The 7,237-nt window shown below is 30.1% G+C and overlaps 1 protein-coding gene across 5 annotated transcripts in view; it reads right to left on the bottom strand.

Annotated features, from left to right (window-relative positions):
* LOC143223193 (uncharacterized) overlaps window positions 1-6,117 on the bottom strand; it is a 66,781-nt gene extending 60,664 nt beyond the window's left edge. The window contains exons 1-4 of one of the 5 annotated variants that reach the window (XM_076450787.1): window positions 6,002-6,117; window positions 3,160-3,277; window positions 2,756-2,850; window positions 1,873-1,973 (exon numbers count right to left, since the gene is read on the bottom strand). The gene's annotated coding sequence lies outside the window, so the exon portion shown is untranslated. Of the gene's footprint in view, window positions 1-1,872; window positions 1,974-2,755; window positions 2,851-3,159; window positions 3,806-5,745 lie in introns of those variants that run through there. The other 4 variants (XM_076450788.1, XM_076450789.1, XM_076450786.1 and 1 more) reach the window with 4 other exon arrangements.
* Between the last annotated feature and the right edge of the window lie 1,120 nt (window positions 6,118-7,237).

The raw sequence follows: 7,237 nt of genomic DNA on the forward strand, positions 1-7,237 counted from the left end.
TTTGAAATAAATTATCTCAAATAAAACACTGTATCCACTGTTAAATGGAGATATATTATCTGAGAAGAATTTAGTCCACAAAATATTGGATAAGCATAAAAAGAGACAAAACCTCTCATTTTAGGGAAAGAAGGTGTTGATATTGTCCTCTGAACTAAAAACTCCATCGCTCAAACAGGAAATTGCTGGGCTTGACTTAGATGTGATCTGAAAAAACAACATCTCCAAAAGAACAAGATAGTGGGTGGAATTTATAACAGACTACTCCTCACAGATAACCCAACCCAATTAGTTTTTCTGATGAAAAGTTGGATGAGTGTTGAAGACCCTGTGAAGGATGGAGCCTGATGTCCTTATAGAAAAGATGAAAACAGAGGCTGGAAAATGTAGGAATCAAGCAAATGACTGGACCACTTAAAAGAAAGTGTAGGGTGCCAATGTGAAGAACTCAGAATTGATAAGTGTGATCCTTGTAGACAAGATATAGATAATGATATGAAGCCCAAACAATATGGATGTGAAGATAACTGTCAGACACACTGAATTTCACCATCAAAAGCTCTGAAAGAAAGGCCTATCTCAAAAATAAGTAGAATACCACAGTGAACTGAGACATATCGAGGTGAATCAGACAGGAAAGATCTGAAACAAACAACCAATACCCAGTTTTCTTGGGATGACAAAATACCAGGAATAGAATCCTACAAACACAGGAGAAACCTGTTCCATAGCATCCTTAATGAAAAGGTTTTGAACTGCTTCTTTGGAGTGATGAAAGGAAACAGGACTTGAATGACCCAAGGATTTACTCAAAAATGGCATGCAAGTAAATGACCCTCTGCAGTACATAGGGGGGTGCAGCATACTAACTTTTGCATATAATTGATTTGCAAAATATTTGGGATGTACCCCAACATGAGGCAACAGGAAGAAGATCAAAATCTCAGAATTACATGTTGTAGTTAATAAGGAAGGGTATGGATTAGATGGCATGGGTGAGAAAGACAAAACACAAAATATCTGTGATATTAAGTCTAAAAAAATTGTGACTGACATCTGGATGTCTCAATAGAGAATCTGCCTATAGAGCAAAGGAATGAAAGGAACTTTACAAGTCTCCATCATCCTGATCTAAATCCTCAGGTAATGGCAGAAGTGTTTGTACATTGGAAGACTCCTTAGAAAAAAACCACCTAGTGACAAACTACAACTGGCTCTTCCTCCTCTGATATACTGTACCACATTTGCACAAGCTGTTGAAGACCAATACCATCAGTAGCCATTATAGTCATAATAATAAACTGTGAATTCAAAAATAATGATGTGAGAAGTAAAATTCACAATTAAGTAAAAAAATCCAGCTCAATAGTGGTTTATAAACCATACTTTGAATACATTCAAAATGCACTAAATAAACAAAAATGTTTGAATTAAACACACAGTCTTAATAGTGTCATGATAAAAAGTGAAAACTGGATTCAACTGCATAAAGGGAATCAGCTATGACAGGTGAAGGACTGTCACATGCTGATTTGCATGTTTAAACAGAGCAGAACCACATGGTATACCCATGGAAATAAGTGATAGTTTCAAAGTTAGTTTAGAGCAAAAATGAGCAGACCAGAGGATAATAAAGTAAAAAATAATTGTAACTATGGTAGAGATAAGTAATTATATTGGAAATTCCCTATTTCAGGATGTTTTTCTATTCCCACTCCCAAGCAAACATTCTTAAAAAAAAGAATCCATGTCTACTTTCATAGAGCTTCCAGTTACTACATCTATATTAATCAAGTCAGCCAACTCTGTGTGATACCTGCTAATGTACATATCTTTATAGGAACATTCAGCAAAATAGCAAGATAGGCTTACCTTCCCAACTGTTTACTATTTAAACCAGGTCAATTTCAATCAGCTTAGAATCCAGAGCTGACTTGTGGTTATGTTGAAAAAGAACTGGCTGTTCCTTCATACTGTAAAACAAGTAAAACTTCATTTCTGAAGAGATCTTAATTAACTGTCAATCAAAAAACTAAAATATCAGACTGAAAGCCTGCTTACAAAAGTTTCACATTAAATTAAAAAGAAACAAAAAACATTTACTTAATTTATCAATTTACTATTTTACTTATATGTAAGTTGCACATCTTCATTCAAAAATAAAGTAGTACTTTCAGTTCAGCTTGCTTTGTGCTTTCATACAAACTGTTGTTACACACAAGCACATATATAAACATACATATATGTTAATAGGAAAATATATTAAAAAATCAAAAACAAATGTTTCACATGCATTAATTTGGACAGAATAAATGATAATAGTTGTATATGAAATGGATACTTAACATATTTTGGGGAAATCTTTGATTCTTTTCACTAAACTATGCACTCAACTCATCCAATATTAGAACATTTTTATATGCTACTTAATTTTTCATGTATATACAAGTTTTTAATTAAAAAATGTTTACAGTAAAATACAAGTTCAGTTACTGGTGAAAATATTTTAGGCTTAGATGTTTTTTAAGTTTTTTTGGTTTTTTTTTACTTTCTATAGTTGATGTGCTGAATAGACTATCATACAACATATACAAAGATGCTCAGATTTATAAAGTTGACCTACAATTACTGACTTACAATGTACATAAATATACAATTTCACAAAATACTTTACAATAATTGTTTATTTATACACTAAACAGTTTTCCTGCATCTGGTACATATGAATATGCACCTTTATAACTCACTCACTCACCTGTACTTAAAACACCATTATTTTTTCCAAACTTGACAAATATTGTGATGTCCATTAAAATAGTTTGAGTTAATCAAGTCCTAAGATTCTTCTGCCTTAGAACAAATAAACAAAATAAAAATATCCTTATTATTTAAATACAACTGAACACAACAAGATCTTCACAATTTTCAACCTCTTGCCACACCTTTATGCTCTATTTAAACTTCAATTTTGAAAATCAGACACTATTACATCAAATATGGGGCTCATACAATATGCATGCAAGCATTACTGTACATACAAGATAATTTGATTATATTTTATTACAAAAGAGTAGTGTTACTGCTGTGAGAGAAATAAACATGACAAAATTTTCAACAATAATAACAATAAAAAGCAATAACAGTTCTTTGAATAGTTACCTGAACACTGGAATTGATGAGTCACAAACAACACACATGTACAACTGATAATCTATGCACGCACACAGTATATTGTGATACATAAAATGTTTGACAGCGTGACTTGGATGGAAAGAAACTGTAAGCAAAACAGTACACATCACCTTAGCTGCATGTGTATTTACAAATCTCTTAATATTTTTCTATGAACCAATTGTTAAAAATCTAGTGTGGTAAGGACAGGTCTTTTTAATGCCCAAAGAATTTCTTTTCCAATCAAATGGTTTTAACTAGAACAACATATTCAATACATATGTAAAGCATATTTCTGGTTATACATTTTTGTTTTCTGCAATATATACAACAATTGCCAAGTTAAAAAAAAACAGAACAAATCTTATTTAAAACTCCCACTAAACAGTCTTACAATATATGTTTCAAATGCCATACAGCATTCTCAAGGTAAACAGGTAAAGTTACCAGTCCTAAGTATGTACTATATGTATACATATACAGCTATACACAATGTTCTTTCACTTAATTATGGACCATAATATATATAATTCACTGTAACGATTACACAGCTGAGTTTTAAATTTTCTTATGTTCTATATACATGCATAAAAATGACTAATGAATTTGGAATAAATTATACATATCATAAAAATCAGATGAGAATTTAATTCAGTTTTATAAAAATAAGTTAGTTGTTATATAAACTTTCAACCTAAAAAAAGCCTTTTTATAATTTTTTTAAAGTAATAAGTTTTTAAGATAACATAGAGTTTCTTTAGTTTTCATGAGCAAACTGTTGTTTAATTTTGAATAAATCTTGTTAGATCTCTTTTAGAACTTTTTGTTCAATTTTCGTCTTATTCTAAGACCTTTAGAAGGGTTACTGATATAAATTGTTGAAAGTGGCATAAATGAAAGCTACTGGAATTATGCCAAGCTTAAAAAACAAAGGATTAAAAAATTAACAAAATTTATATATTAAAAATAAAAAACTACCTTTTAACAACCTACTTGATTTCTTGAAAAATAAGACTTAAAATAAGTGTCTGAATGTTAAAGGTCATAATTATAAACTTTAAACTTTTAGTTACAGCCATATTCTCATGAAGAATTATGTATTTAATTGTGTTATCCACTGTTGCAATAGTTTATAAAAGTCAGTTTATGTTATTTTTTAGGTTCTTCCAAAGCTCTATTGCACTATTTTACACACAAATAAGTTATTATGATTTTGTTGTTGTTTTTCTGTAAAGTTGATGAGCAACCTCAAACAAATAAATGGCCTACATTTTCTTATGTTAAGCATTATAAAGAATATGCATTTTTTAAAAGGAAATTTGTATTTATTCTACACACAATTTATTTTCTGTATCAACGAATAAATTATGCTTTTCAGTATATTACATCACTTTATAATCAAGTTGTATAACACACACAGAACATGTTTGACAAAGCTCTATCAAGTTTATAACTTCCAAACTGTAATAAAATTAGACAATATACATTACACCTATATATTACAAAGATGTCTGGTGTGAAAATATCGATTATGGTAAACAATAAACAAATTTAACACATTATTTAACTGCTGATTTAATAACTTATATTAATATACATGAGAATATTGTAGATTTATTTCTGTTTTTTTTTTGTAAAACAACTAAAGTGAAATTAATCTCAGAGGTATTATAACAAAATTTTTAGATATTTATTGGTAGTCATTTGTTGAATTCAGTACTCTTATCTTCTCTTTTCACTATAGCTGAGCATTTAGTAGAAGAATTTTGTGTGTAAAAACAATCACTGATAAATACTTTTCTATAGCATTAAGACAACACTTTTCCCACCAAGGCTTTCAAAACTTGAATTCATCACCCTAACATAAGGGCATAAGTAATAAATTACTAAAGTCTGTTGAAGATATTAAACTTAGGTATTTCTGGCTGTATTACTATTAGGATGTTGAAGTATTAAGGAATAACTTAAATCAACTGGCTAAATGTACCAGTACATGGGAAATGACCTTCAACTGCAGCAAGTGTAGGTAAAATATTGCATTCTGATTTTTATAATTGATTACCCATATTTAATGAGATAAGAACCCATTCAATAGTGTGACTGAAGAAAAGGATCTTGGTTGTGATGGGTAAGTCATTTAAGCCACCAAGACAATGCTCTGTTGCTAGTAGCAAAGCTAAAAGAATTTTAGAATGTGTTTCTAGCCATATTGATTATAATAATCAATAAATCATTAAATGTTATTAAATTTTCACACACATCATTAGTCAGTCTTCACTTAGAATAATATGTACAGTTTAGGTCTCCTTTTTTATAAAATGACACTAAAAGTATTATCTGAATGGGATAACATTAATCTCTGAACTTCTATTTTCTTGATTAAAAAAAAAAAGAGGCAAGAGCTGATCTTATTAAAGTTTGCAAGATTATCTAGTAGTTCAAATGGACAAAAAATCCATGGTTTTTTAACGAAATATTTAAAATATTAGAATAGAGGACAGAGGATATTATTTAAAGGTTGTAAAAATATATATATATATATATATATATATATATATATATATAACAGAGTACCTGGTTTAAAGAAAAAACTACTATCAGCAACAGTAAAAACCAGTACTTTCCAAAAGTTAAAAAAGGAGAATCAGAAATGCAAAAAACGGCCTTTAAGTTTACTATTAGTATTACTATTAACATTATATTAACTTATTTGAAAGTTGAAAGTGATTTGTTTATACAGTATATAGAAAAAGGAATATACCAAAATCAGAAACAAGTATCTTAAATTTAAAACTATTTCCTTCAGGAATCAGAATGTTAAGTTACTAACACTGTTTTAAGTGCTTTCAGAATAAAACTAGAAACTAAAATACCAAGATGTGCTATAAACGACACATAGACAAAACTAAATAAAAACACAGACAATGATCAAAATTAAACCTCCTCCGTACCGAAACTTTTAAGCAACGCCACCACTAGGGGATATTTTAGAAGTAAAGCTGAAGTCAAAATACAATTTAATCCAAAAGGTTTAATTAAACACATTTCATCCGGCAATTTTGGAAAAAAATTATCCAAGTTCTATAAAATATTTTATGCATTTCTAGAATAAATAGTTTCTATTCGAGTGTTTTCCTTTTTGATGAGAAAATCAATAAGTTCCTAAGATGACCAAATATGTATTGAAGAAGAGACTATTCACTTACTGTGACTTTTATATTTTACATATTTATGTTGATTACTGGCATCAGGAGAAACTATCCACTGCTGTCACTTTTATATTTATAAAAGCTCCCTCACTTAGAGGCAAGTTTGCAGGTTTATATCGCTAAAAATTGGGTTTAGTGGTGGGACAAGCACAGGTAGCTCATTGTGAAACTTTGCATTTAACAATAACCAAATTTTATAAAAGTCAGGCCTGTCATGGCTATGTGGTTAGGACGCTCGACTAGTAATATTAAGGTCGTGTGTTTGAATCCCCGTTATACCAAACATGCTCGCCCTTTCAGCAGTGGGAGCATTATAAAGTCCAATCAATCCCACTATTCGTTGGCGGTGGGTAGTGAGCACTAGATGCCTTCTATCTAGTCTTACACTGCTAAATTAGGAATGGTTAGTGCAGATAGCCTTCGTGTAGCTTTGCGCAAAATTAAAAAAAAAAATGATAAAAACCTGGTAAAATTTTAAATGGGAAAATTAAATGGCACAAGAAAATTTTTCTTTTGAAGCCTTCAAGAAGTTTAGCAACAAGGTAGTAGAGGCCTGAAATGCTACTTCAAAAAGTTATCTTAATACGGTTATTCTTCTTATGTTTGTAAGATCTCAAATGCGAGCTTTAACTTATTTTTTTCTAAAGATTGAGGAAGAATCCGAAATATCAAAAGGATGCTGACTAGAGGTTTTTGTCAGCAAGGTGTTGGAATACACTGTTAAATGTACTTCAGAAAACCCTTTGTAAACTGGCATTTTGATTTCAACTTTTTAACATAGTAAGTGAAACAATTTGTCTTGTCTTACCAAAGTTTTATAGTTTCTTCAGAGGTTTTCCTATCTTTTTTCTTTCCGT

Source organism: Tachypleus tridentatus, chromosome 8, assembly GCF_004210375.1.
Source record: "Tachypleus tridentatus isolate NWPU-2018 chromosome 8, ASM421037v1, whole genome shotgun sequence".
NCBI classification, from domain to species: Eukaryota; Metazoa; Arthropoda; class Merostomata; order Xiphosura; family Limulidae; genus Tachypleus; species Tachypleus tridentatus.